Source organism: Sciurus vulgaris, assembly GCF_902686455.1.
Source record: "Sciurus vulgaris genome assembly, chromosome: 10".
Classification (NCBI taxonomy): Eukaryota; Metazoa; Chordata; class Mammalia; order Rodentia; family Sciuridae; genus Sciurus; species Sciurus vulgaris.
This window is the reverse complement of record NC_136470.1, coordinates 44,207,106-44,221,554: the sequence shown is the minus strand read 5'-3', so window position 1 is coordinate 44,221,554 and position 14,449 is coordinate 44,207,106. Positions and strand designations below refer to the sequence as shown.

Sequence of the window (14,449 nt, the reverse complement as noted above, 5' to 3'; positions counted from 1 at the left end):
TCCATGAAATTAAGGTTATCTAGGCTTCGGATAAGACTTCACTGTCTCTTCATGAAATAAGGGAACAGTCATTGCAACATTTCAATATAACCCTGTTTGATTTTTAAAAATATTTTAAATACATATTTTCATTCTCTTTTAGGTTTTGACATGCATCAGATATTTTCCTCATTTTACAAAGAGAAAGCTCTTTCTACCTTAATAATAAGTATCTTTACACAAATTTTTACATTAGAAATGGTATGTTGATTATTTCTAGATGTGAACATTAAACAATTGTTATGTCAAAAAAGAGGTCTTTTTTAGATCACTCTTCCTGAAGTATCAAATTATACGCATATTTCATAGTAACCATGTAGTATCAGTATTAGTGTTCCCTGGTGGGTCTATTAGAAAAGACCCTCCCCCCTTAGATTCTTTATTAGATAAGTCTGTGGTGGGAGCTTATTTTTATGTATTTTGGAAAATGAAATAAAATTTATATTGCTATCCAGTTGAAAATGTGTAAATTTTGAGGGAAAGTATAAGTACTAATCATAAGTAAATTACATAAATGCAAAATGATTGATGCCTAGTAGTCACTTAATAGATGTAACCAAATGTATTTCTAGGATGTCAGAAAATGAGGGGATGACATCAGTGCTAAAAAGATTCAAAAGATCAATGTGTGTATATATGAGGAAATTATTCCATATAGCATATATAAAAACCCAGATAAAGAATTAACTATGAAACCTCAATATTTCAGAATGAGAGCAAGAAGATGAGTTATTCCTACCTTCAACTTCCTTTAAAATTACATATTGAAATTTAAAGAATTAGTTGGGGAATATGCCAATGAACTGTATAAAGTAAATATCATCAGATGTGCTTTTTTTAACTTTCTTTTCCTAGTAATGGTGCTGCCATATGTTTGGACATGTAAATAATTTTGACTTAAATCACCTTTGTCTTCTCTCTTTTATTTGTTCAGGATTTACTCAAACTGACCATCCAGACTTAGTGGAGGGCCCCTCATTTGAGTTATCCAATCGTCTACTTGAAAAAAAAAACATGCTTTGCTTTCTTTTAGTAATTCCAATGCCTTGCCCATAGATGTTCAAAAACAGTAGCTTATGACTAGAAGAAAGAAACAAAGTCCTTTTGATCAACACCCCAAGCCTTATTGAACATTTCTATTAGCACTATCACTATAAGCTCTGGAATATGTGATATTACTTTAGCCTTCCAAATGATCTGTTTCGTATTTTATCAAAACCTCAAAATTGAGCTGAAATTTAAGCTTCCTAAGATCATGCTGTCCTTTCTCTCTTCTTTCATCTTTTCCTCTTTCTTTTCTTTCTCATCATCAATCATAATCATCACCTTATACAATCTAACAAATAATACATGATTTCTTTCCCAATCAAATTCTTGTCTATTTTAATTCAAAATATTTTTCTTCCTGGGATTGATTTTGTATGATAAAAATTGATAATTTTTGTTTCATACTACTACAGTACTCAAAAATTTTTGGTCAAAATTGTGTTCACAAAACACACACACACACACACACACACACACACAAACATGTACATACACAACCCAAAACAACAAAAACAACACCAACCTGGAGATAAGGTATGCATGACTACATATTACATACTGTTACACTATTCATACTTTCATTTCTGTCTTTTCTTTATATTTATTTCACAAATTTTCATGTGCCATTTACAAAAGTAAACAAATAATATGATTAACTGATATATGTAAATAATAGAATTCTAAGTCAAGTTTAATTTGAACTTGGAATGTTTACAAGATTAGTTTCATAACATAAATAATTAAACAGAAATAAAAATAAATAACAAGATACATTACTGACCACATGGACTTATTAAAAAACATCCCATCTATGGTCTTCTAATATATTACTCTTTAGTAAGTCCACTTTTAAGTTCAAATTTCACAAAATCAAATATATCTGCCATTTAGTTAAAATGATTGAGTGAGACCATGGTTTTTGTAATATAGAAAAAAATTTGTATAAATATTCATGAAGTGCACATTCAACAAAACTATTTCAATTTTCTACTTTTCTGATTCCATCTAATACTTAACTAAACACCAAGTAAACAAAGAGCCTAATACATAGTATTAAATTAAGATAGTAAAGGATGGAAGTCAGCTGTAAGCTTTATTTTCCATAAGCAAAAACAAAATAATTTCCAAAAATACAACATATTCCAATTACTAAGTACATTATTGAAATGACAGACACATAAATATAATACCTATAAAATTTCAAAATCCTATTCTGATTGCAAAGAAGCTTCAAAACATTATCATGTCATTAAACAAATTTAAATATATGTTTAAAATAAAAAGTGTAATATAATACAATCAATGGTTATGTTTTTCACAATATGCAATTATAGCAAAAAATGCTGAAACTGAATACTTTAAAAAATGAAGCTCATTACATGCATTATTTTATAATCCATATGTGATTTATAATTTTTCTGATATATTTTCTGGTATTATCATTAAAGCTGTAGCATTTAAATTATTAATTCCTAAATATTAATTTCATAATTTGATTCTTTTAAGAAAAATTATAAAACTTATTTGCTTTTATACCCAAAAGTATAATCAGTTTTTGGAAAACATATTGGGGTCCAAGAAATTCTTTATAATAAAAGCAAATAGCAAGGAATAAAAGGAAAAATACATGCACACATATTCAGGAACATGCACACCAATACTCACACCCATTAAAATCACACTGTCCTAAATTTTGTTAGAAATTTAGAATAATAGAAAATTATTTTTTCTTGTCATACTAGAAAATCACTTTGTTTATTTCATATTGTGCCTGAAAGTTTTATACGATTTTATATCTGTGAATATATATGTACATTAAAGTGAACCATATAAATTGAATATGAATCATCATTTTCCATTTCTCAAATATTAGCCATCCTTTGATATCTGCTTGTCATTTAATACTCAAAGACTCTTCTTTGCTACTCTTGATAATACTCGTCTCTTTTCTTCTAATTTCTTATGCTTAAAATCTATTTCCTCCTTAATTTTGGATGACTTTTTAAAAGCAGTGTCTTTTTATTAAAAGAAACAAATTTATGATATATCTTCACTAAATATCCTCTAAAATTCCTTATCAATTTTGTAGTGATATCTAAATTTTTACCCTGGTATTCACAGTCAGGTGGATAGATAAAGAAAGTAGAAGTAGAAATAGATAGAAGTGATATTAAATTTGGTTTGCATATGAGGTATCCACCAAAAACTCCTGTGTTAATGCAGAAATGTTCAGAGGCAATGTGATCAGATCATGAAAACTGTAACCCAATCAGTCCATCCTAATACAATTGGACTAATTGGTTGATAACTGTGGGCAGGTGGGGTGTGGCTGAAGGAGGAGTATCACTGGTGGCAAGTCCTGAAAGGATCATCGTCCTGTAGCCCCTTCCCCTCTCTTTCTGCTTCCTGGCTGCCACGAGGTGAGCAGCTAGCTGCAACACACTCTTCTCCATGCCTCTCTGCTTCACTAGGGTCCAGAGCAACAAGAGTGGACCATCCATGGAGTGAGACAGCTGAAACTGAGCCGCAATAAACTTCTCCTCCTTTAAGCTGTTCTTGTCAGGTATTTTGATCAGAGTGATTAAAAGCTGACTGACTTGATACTGATATCAATAAAACTATACATGTAAATAAAGATAAAGGTTGAGATAAAAATATAGGTATGTATATTCTCCCCTGCTCTCTCCTTCAGCTTTCTTTTCCCCCACTCTCTTCTGATGTCAGGGACACATGAATCTGTTTATAATTTTACCTCCCAAGGGCAGTGAAGCTCTCCTATAGTATTTTTCATTATTGATTCCTACTATCATTCAAGTCCTTGCTTAGTTAACACTTACTTAAGTTTAACTTTAGCTCTCAGTGTGAGTTTGTTGTATCTCTCCATTCTTATTTTTCAATATAAAATGGAGCAGGGGCCGGGTACAGTGGCCCATGCCTTGCAATCCCAGTGGCTCAGGAGGCTGAGGCAGGAGGATAGAGAATTCAAAAGTCAGCCTCAGCAAAAATGAGGTGCTAAGCAACTCAGCGAGGCCCTGTCTCTAAGTAGAATACAAAATAGGGCTGGGGATGTGACTCAGTGGCTGAGGGTCCCTGAGTTAAATTCCTGGTACCCCCTTTCCCCTCAAAAAAAAAAAAAAAATGAAGCAAGGGAAAATAGAAGGGAAGGGGAAAAGGAGAAGGAGGAAAGGAAAGGACGTAAGAACTGTCGCACGAGAAAAATCCAACCATTGGTTCAGTGAGCATCTTATTGGTTAGGCAGGAAAAGGCTTATCTTTTACAGGAAGAGTAAATACGTTTATAAAGAACTGTTTGGAAGTGAGATTATCAGATGGCATGACCTGGCAGCAGAATAGAGAATATTTTAACCCTATGTTAGCCTGTTCTCAGGAGAGGCCATTAAGGAGATGTTCCATGCTGGCTCAAAATAAGGACAGGCAGAAGTTCAGGACCCTGGAAGCAGAAGAGAAATGTAACTACAGTTTGGTTAATAAGCATTTTGTTCCAACTGATCAGTGAATTCAAGATAGTTTAGTTAATGACTTGTGACTTAGAAAATGGAAATATGAAAGATTTGTGCCTGACCATTTAAGATAACTGAGGAAAGTACAGTCTAAATCGTGTGGTTAAGAGTGCTTCTTTCCAGGAAGCCCTATCCTGGAACTCAAAATTTTAACAGATCTACTAATTTTTGCCATTTCCTGAAAGCACAGGATCAGGTGAGATTCATTTTTTTCATAACCAAACAGTTCAACTGTTGAGTTTTAAAATCAAACTCATTATATTCTTCCTTTCAATTAGTTTAACTCTAATCTTGGAATCTATTATCCACTCAGTTGTTCAATTCCGAAATCTATGAGTTATCATTTGACTCCTCTTCCTGGACAGTCACTTCAGCTGTATACAACCCCATCTATTCTCCCACTTAAATATATTTCCCATTTTCAAATATGTTTTCTATCACAATAGATACCATCTTTTTACAAGCCTTTTTTTTCCACAATTAAACTTAAAAACCTTTCATCTTTCCTTCATTTTATTATCTTTACTACAGTCAGATTATCTTTCAAAATGCAGCAAACTCATTCCCTACTGGACTGAAAATTTTTGTTGTTTACATTGGTCTTCAGATACTAAACATGGTCTTTCACAGGTCTCATAAGGCCCTCCATGAACCTTGCCTCTTTTTTCCCCCCAGCCTCCTTGCTTTCCCTATCATTCTCCATATATTCTCAATTTTCTCAACATGACTTCCAGTTTCCTATAACCTGGAAGTTCTACTTCCCCTTTCATTGTTAACTTCTCATCCTACTAGTAACAAGTAAATTACCCATACAGAACTTGTGTCTGTTCCCCACATCTACGAATATCCATGGGCCTTTCCTCCATGTATTCACACGCAGTATTTTTCTTCATTCAAGTGGAAAGCTTTCCCATTTTCTTTGCCCTTTCACATCTCCAATTTATTCTGATCTTTCTGTGACTTTGGGAGAACAAGTTATATCTGTTCATCATATCACTTGATGCAGAGTCCATGGTAAATATGACAGCCAAACGATACATGGAATAAAGAAAAATATGAACAAAAACATGCTTACTTAAATATTCAACAACATATATCTTTGTATACATTAAATTATCACACTACCACTTTAATATGTGCAATCAAAACTTGTAATTTAATAAAATTCTTGAAATATAGCAGTAACTATGTAGCTATCTTCAAAATATTTTTGCAGGCCTTTGCTCACTGAAAAATGATTTCGAACTATAAAAATTACTTAATACAATTAAGTAAAATTAAAAGTTAGCTTGATTCTGCTGATATTCTACACATATTTATTTAATTTGGTGTATTATAATAAAATAAAGCTAAGAAGCGCTTTGGCTATTCTGGGCCTCTTGTTTTTCCAAATGAATTTTAAGACTGCATCGTTTTAACAGTAATTGCATTAAATCTGTAGAGCACTTTTGGAAGTATAGCCATTTTGACAATATTAATTCTGCCTATCCAAGAATGTGGGAGTTCTTTCCATCTTCTAAGGTGTTTTTCAATTTCTTTCTTTAGTATACTGTAGTTTTCATTATAGAGGTCGTTCACCTCTTTAGTTAGGTTGATTCAAAAGGTGTTTTATGTTTTCCTTTTTGTCTTTTGGAGGCTATTGTGAATGGGATAGTTTTCCTGATTTATTTTTCAGCTGATTCAACATTGGAGGATGTGATCTATTTATGTGTTAATTTTGTATCTTGCTACTTTGCTGAACTCATTATGAGTTCTAAAAGTTTTTGGGTGGAGATTTTTTGGTCTTTTACATATAGGATAATGTCTTAGGCAAATCGGGATAGTTTGAGCTCTTCTTTTCCTATTTGTATCCCTTTAATTTCTTTCTTTTGCTAACTGTCCTGGCTAGAGTTTCAAGGACTATGTTGAATAGAAGTGGTGTATTGTTCTAGTTTTTAAAGGGAACACTTTTCATTTTTTCCACTTGGAATGACATTGGTCTTGTGAGAAAAGTGAATACCAGATATTAAAGTATACTACAGAGCTATAGTGTCCTGTCCCACATGGCTATTTATTCAGGTAGCTGAACTGGGTGGTGAGGGGATTGAGAAAAGACAGACAGACATACAAATAGAGAAGGATCCAGGACCTGGTGGCTCAACCAACCCCTGATGGGGGAGGACTGACCACTAGCAAGTTCAGCAAGTTTATTATATAGGTTTAAACATCAAAAGGATTTATTGTGAGAGAGTTTTTCAATCAAGCAGATTCATGGTCATGAGTATGAGCAGCCTGATTATGATTATCAGCTAGTGCCCATAACTTTCTACCCCTGAGCAGATGGCATCTGAACCTCAAGGACAAGAACTGAATAGCTTCATGACTGGCACAGAACCTCCTATTGAACAGGGTATCACCTTAGCAACTTGGCTATCTTGATTGGTGCCTTTGTTCTGAGAGTTCTCCAGAGGGGCATTGCCTCTGTCACAGGACAGTACAGGACCTATAACATTCACTACTCCTGACACTGTAGTAACAAAAGCAGCATGGAACTGGCCAAAAGAAACATGAAGACCAGTAGAACACAACAGAAAACACAGAGACAAACCCACATAAATGCAGTTACCTCATATGAGACAAAGCACCAAAAACATACATTAGAGAAAAGATAGCCAACAACAAATGGTGCTGGGAAAACTGGAAATCCATTTGTACCAGAATGAAATTGAATCTCTATCTCTCACCCTGAACTACACTCAACTCCATGTGGATCAAGGACCTACTCATTAGACCAGAGACCTGTGCATACTAGAAGAAAATGTAAGCCCAATACTCCATCGTGTCAGCTTAGAAACTGACTTCCTCAACAAGACTCCTGAGCTGAAGAAGTAAAATCAAGAACCAAATGGTTTGCTATCAAACTTAAAAGCTGCTTCTTAGCAAAGGAAACAATCAATAACATGAAGAGAGAGTCTACAGAATGGGAGAAAATCTTTGCCATCTGCAACTCAGATATAGCATTAATCTCCAGGATATATAAAGAACTCAAAAAACTAACACCAAAAAATTAAAAACAACAACAAAAAGCAAATAATTCACTCAATAAATATGCAAAGGAACTGAAGAGGCACTTCACAGAAGAAAAAATACAAATGGTCAACAAATACATGAAAAATATTCAACATCTCTAGCAATTAGAGAAATACAAATTACAACTACACAGAGCTTTCATCTCATTCCAGTCAGAATGGCAACCATCAGGAATATAAGCAACAATAAATGTTGGCAAGGATGTGAGGAAAAAGGTTCACCCATATATTGCTGGTAGGACTGCAAATTCATGTAATCACACTGGAAAGCAGTATGGAGATTCCTCAAATAACTATGAGTGGAATCACCATTTGACCCATTTATCCCACACATCAGCATATAGCCAAAGAAGTCAGCATACCACAGTGATCCAGTCACATCAACATTTATAACAGGTCAATTCACAATGGCTAAACCATGGAATCAACTTAGGTAACCTTCAACAGATGAATGAATAAAGACAATGTGGTATATATACAGAATGGAATATTACTCAGCCTAAAAAAATGAATGATTTTATGACTTTTGCTGGTGAATGGATGGATCTGGAGACTTTCATGTTAAGTGAACTAAGTCAACTCCCAAAATCCAAAGGTCAAATCTTCTCTGTGATATGCAGATGCTAACACACAAGAAAGGAATGGGGAGGGGAAGAATAAACAGAAGTTCATTGGATTAGACAAAGAGAGATTAGGGAAAAGGAAGGGGAACAGAAACAGGAAAGACAGTGGGCTGAATCAGGTTCATATATGAACATACCACCAGTGAACACCACATGATACACAACCACAAAAACAGAATCCTAATTGAATGAGTTATATATAATCCTTCTATGTATAATAGATCAAAATACACTCTACTGCCATGTATATCTAAAAAGAACAATAATAAAAAAGAACACATCATAGATAAGAAGAGGGTCATTTAAAAACGCAAAGGATAGGTTTGAAGAAGGTAGCAATGAAAGAAAAACATATATTTTGCTTCTAGTAAATTCAAATAAGACTCAATTCATATTAGAATAATCTTAGACATTGAATCGTGCTTTTTTTATTAATCAGAGAGTAAAATGCAATTGTTTACACCAAATGCTTTTGAACTTTTGATATTAAAAGGTATGGGTTCAAATTCTAACTTTGTCATTTATTGGATGTGCTGTTCTAGTAAGTTTCTCATTTGTGTTTTAAATGGTTGAAAAGGAAGAAAATACTATATATTTGCATTTGCTTTGAAGAAAATATGTGAAAATAATTGTATTATGTCCTGTGGGAAGAGGTATTACCGGGAAAAGATAGGAAAAATAGGAGGGAGATATTTCACTGCATACTTTTTGTATTCTTTCTCTTCTTTTTTAAATTCAAATCATAAATGCATTTACTTTTCAGAAGCATTAAAATTAATTTTGAAATAAAACATTTTATTAAAAAATAAAGTCAACTAAAGCATGTGAAAAAATAAAGCAGTTTGGTCTATGAACAAATAGTGTTTCAGCTGCATAATAATTAAAATTATTTTTTGTGGAACAACCTGGATGTCTCACAACAATTATGACATTCTTCTTAGCAGAAAAATAAAGAAGGTTAAAGCAAAACTCCAAAATTCTTCTATTTTTTCTCACCTCCTCAGTGTTTTGTTGGCAATTATTTGACTCATGGGAGGTAGTTTCTCTGGTATCCCAAAAAACAGCCCTTTCCTCTAAACTTTTGACCAAATGAGAGACCCAGGAGCCTTTATGGAAATAATTCATAGACACAAAAAGTTACATAGTGTCTAAAAATCAATAATATATAAGTATATACGTATATCTTATAATAGCTAAACATTTCTTCAAACTAAATGTTACTTTACTTACCACTTCAGTCTTATTTTACAGATGTATTCTTAGTCATTCCAACACATTACTAAATCATGTTTCTCAAAATTGTAACTTCAAACACAAATATTTTAATTGAAGATTATATTTAGAAAATAAAATTGTGATAAGGGTATATTAAGTTTCTTTTTTACTAGGTTCAAATGTTTCCACAAATGCATGCTAAAATGAAGCAACTTTGAACTAATACTGTAAGATGATCTGTTTAATTATAAATGAGAGAGTAATTCCTGTTTAGAAAATCATATTGTTTTCACTTTTATCCAATTACTGGTATAGAAAGTTGCCCATTTAAAACAGATATTTTAAATTAAAAATAATATGAAATAATATGAGTTTCTTTTAAAATATTTGGCAGTAATTATGTGAAATTTTATGTTTCTTTTTACTTAATTTCTACTACAAAGGAGGGTTTGTTAGAATATACACACATAGGTATGCTTTTGTTTCTAAGTTGTGAATAATTATTCCTAAGGGTATTTTTAAAACCCTTAGGAAATATTTTGGAATTTTGTGAAAATATCGTAGAATCCTAGTTTTCTTGGGGCACTATGTTTGTATACAGCGACCTAGTAAAAAGTGTAAATTCATATTTACTATCTTTTTGTTAAAAGTTTACGGTCTGATTAAAACAAAATTTTGACATCTAATGATGTCTATAAACAGAAATTGCTTTGCTTTTCTTCTTTCCTAGCTTATTACAAGTTTTGCAAAATACTGTATGAAAATTCAAAATGGAAAGATGTCTATAATTAGATTATGACTACATGCATAAATTCAAATTTGTCATACTGGCCAGTAGATCTTTATCATTTCATGACAAACTAAATATTAGTTGCATTTTTGACACTTTCTGATTAGTAATTATCCTCAAAGCTTTGCAGATTGTTTGTAAAAACCTGAAAATTAAGGTTGGGTAAAAAAAAAAAAATGCTTTTGCCCCTTCTCTTTTAAATTGTGATTGATTTGGAGGTGCCATAGTAGATTTTTCACTAACTGGATAATACCTTTTATAATAGCAAATGATTATTTATAAACTAATCAGGAAATAAAAATTATTTCATCCTCATTTTTTTTCTCCAGGTAATTGTCAATTTCTTTCTTTCTTTTTTTTTTTAACAGTGCTACATATGATTTATTAACTTAGTAGTTTAGTCTCTCAATATTTAGCAAGTTTGTTTAAAAATTACTATTCCCACTGGTTTATAGTGACATTAATATAAATGCATAATTTCAAAGTCAACATTCCTTTCACTGTGAACATAAAGCTTCTTGAAAGATAGTTGTGGCTTGTGGTACAGTAATGACTGTGGCTGGTGGGATAGTACTGTTCAAAGTCAAGACAGGCAGGTTTGGGAAAGCATAAACTATACAGACTCTCAGTATTCTACTATTTCCCACCCTTTTCTGTACATACCTGCCTGTAATACAGTAAAATTTATTTCCTCAAATTTGAAAAAAAAAATCAAGATGAATATATTTTCATCTTCACTTCAAAATAATTTCTTTAATTGAAAAAAAAAAGTTCCTTAGGTTTGTTAAGTTTGGTCAAGAGATGGCTTCACTACTATTTTCTTCACTACACATACAATTTATTACCCTTTGTAACTTGTTACAACCAGTTTGGTAATAAGACCTCCAGCACTTTATGAAAAACCTTATTCAACAGATTATAAGATTGTTAAACCTACATTTGAATTCTTAAGATGATGAATTGTAACAAAGTCCCAAAACATGATCATGCATCATCACCTTTGGAACCTGTGAATTATTGCAAATAACCTCACCTGGGTAAATAATTCAACATAAACTTTTGGGGAGGGGGCATAAAAAATACTATAGTATTTATTCATCTCTAATGCTGCTAGGATTAGAAGAAAAGATTAATATCACTAATAGGAAAAGTCAAACTATCTTAAGGCTGTTTTCTAAGTAGTTAGAACAATTTTCAGAAACACAGATAAGCAAGAGCTATGCCAATAGTTTTCTTTTAGTGTAATATAATTGCTAGTATGAGGTATAATCTGTAAGCAATTAATACAAATATAAATAGGATTAAGCCACAACTAAATCATGGTCTGGTGAAAAAACTTCTAAGCTAAAGTGGTTTGGGGAGAGGATTAAGGGATATTAGAAGGGGGAGATAGGGCAAGTTTCCAGTGAGAACATCATTTTCATACCTTATCATTATCATTATCACATATTTAATAATCTGCTATTGCAAAAAGGTGAAACCTTTCCAACTCTACTAGCCTAGAACATACTTTATGTAGTATAGCAAGCTTATTTAAGTATTACTAATCCCTTATCTGCTCTTTTATTTGGATAATAATCATACATATATCAAAAGCTATAAACAGAATTTTAAAACACTTTTATCTAATTTTCAAAATGTTAATAGAAGATGAAACTATGTACTACAGAATTTTTTAAAATATATAAACTCAGGAGTAAAACCAAAGGAAAACAGTACTATCTCTTTAGTAAATGCTTGTTGAAACCTCAAGTTCACTCTTTTTTTTTTTTTTTGCAGTGCTGGGAATTGAACCCAGGGCCTTGTGCTTGTGAGGCAAGCACCCTACCAACTGAGCTATCTCCCTAGCCTACTCATTTTTATAGATAGGTTTATTTGATGAGGACTGTGATCCAATGATTGTTTAGCAACAATTTTACCAAACTGTAAATTCTTTTATTAACAAGCATTATAAAGAGATGATACTAATCTTATTTAAAAACCATGAGTGCTACATGGCATGGGTGAAAACACAGTTCATCAATAACTTAAAAACTACTTCCCATTTTAAAAGGCAACACAGAGCATATAAAAACCTATACTAAACAAAGAAGCTATAATGTGGATACATGATTGATGTGTTTAAAATTATATATATATATATATAGAGAGAGAGAGAGAGAGAGAGAGTACATAATTGACATTAACTATGTGATGGGTACATTTTTCTATATAATTCCCTTCATGCTTCACTTTCCCCAGAAACTGAATTCCGAACTTCCTCTTCTAAAATTGGTACAGTTTATCCTTTGACATCAAATTATATTTTATAACAAATTTAGTAAATCAATGACATAAAAATGTTTCATTTTCATATTCATCAAATATCTGCTGGTGATGAAAATAAGCATGTGAAAATATTCTGTAAATTCTATGGCATACTGATTCTAGTTTTACTACAGATGATTCTTTTATGCTAACTCTGCTGGGAAAATATTTATTGCTATTCAGAAGATACGCAGCACCATCAATGTGTGTCTAGTATAGTCTATAGCAGGACACTCTTTTGGAGTTTTATGAGCTGCACAAAGAAAAGTCCATTGTTCAGTTGCTGTCATTTGAGTACAAATATCTGGATGGCATTTGCTCTGAAGTTTGACAGCAAGTCCATTTAGTTCAAGGCAGAATTGCCTTAAATGTTTATACTTCCACACACCTTCATTTTGACCTTCAGGAGGTTCAAGAATTTTGTCAATATTGGAGCAGTCTGCCCTTATGTTCTGTTGAATATACTGCTGAACAGCAAGTGTACTGTCCATTTCATCAAATGACTCATCAGGCCAATTATAGAAATCCTGTGCCTTTGGTGCCCAGTCTGTTCCTCCTCAGCACTGCCATCCCCTCCGCCATAACCATAGTGCCAGAGTAATTTCTTTCTTTTAAAAATCCTTTGCAAATTTAGTGCTAAAAATCAAGGGCAAATGTTAGCTTTCCCAAGATCCCCATAACAATTTTTAAAGCTTTTTGTTGCCACTGTAAGCCTTTCTAGTCATGTATATTCTATCATCTCCATGACTCTAGTGAAAAAACACTTGCACTTTTATGGGTAGAAACATCTCAGTTTCCACTACTAAGTTCCTGCTTTGAGTTTGTTGGGATATCGGTGAAAGAGAAAAGTTGATAATTGATATTTGTGATGTTGTTAGGAACTAATATAAGAAGCAGAAATTTAAGCTCAACCCTGGAAAATATTGATTTCTGTCCATTCTAATCTTTAATAAACAATGACATACTTGCAGAAGCCTATTTCAGTAGTCTGGTCTATTGGTCCACATGGCTTGCTTTTTCATTCTAATTGTTTATACTAGCTTCCATTGAACGTGCGTTTAAATAATGTCACAGAGTATTAAGGTGACAATTCAAGGTTTTTATTTAATTCTAAACTAAGGAGTCTGTCAAAAATAAATAATTTTATTAAAATGCAAGCCTGTTATATTCTCAATAATATCCTTCTCAACAGTGATAACTATTTTTAGTCCTACAAGAAAAATAATGGGGCTTTCTTTTTCATCTTCAACTTGTAAGAGTTGGAAAGTGTTCAAAGCATGCAGTAAAAGCTGCATGAACTGAAAATCAATGACTATTCTTATCTCATCAGAGAATTGAATTTGCACAGAAAACTGCTACCCTGAAATCTCCAGAGAGGTGAATTTAGTCATAGCTGAGACATCTCCCATAGAAGAGAAGCTGCTAGAATCATAAAATGGTAGGAAACATTAAATACTAATTTTTGAACTGAAGTCTGAGTGCGTACCAGAATATAAGTGTGATATTCCTGGCTCATATGGAACCACTGATAGTAGAACAAAATTTGGTTCTAAGATTGCAAATGAAAGATGTTACCTTGATGGAATAATGTAAAAAACAGTAACAGCAACTTCTTATAACTAGCTCAATCCCTCAACTACTTATCATTAATAAATTTTGAGACAAAATAATCAAACATGACATGCCATTAGATATATTTTCATAATGTTTTATTTATGTAATAAAACAAAATTACACACATACACACACATGTGCATACCTAAACATGCTAGATACAGCTATAAAGTATCAAATTGTTTTCAGTACCACCATTATTCTACAACTTGTCTACTTTAAGACA

The 14,449-nt window shown here is 32.4% G+C and overlaps 1 pseudogene across 1 annotated transcript; it reads right to left on the bottom strand.

The window, feature by feature from the left end:
• Window positions 1-12,523: 12,523 nt before the first annotated feature.
• LOC306670768 (MOB-like protein phocein) lies at window positions 12,524-13,197 on the bottom strand (annotated as a pseudogene). The gene has a single exon. The product of its transcript is annotated as an MOB-like protein phocein (transcript).
• Window positions 13,198-14,449: the final 1,252 nt, after the last annotated feature.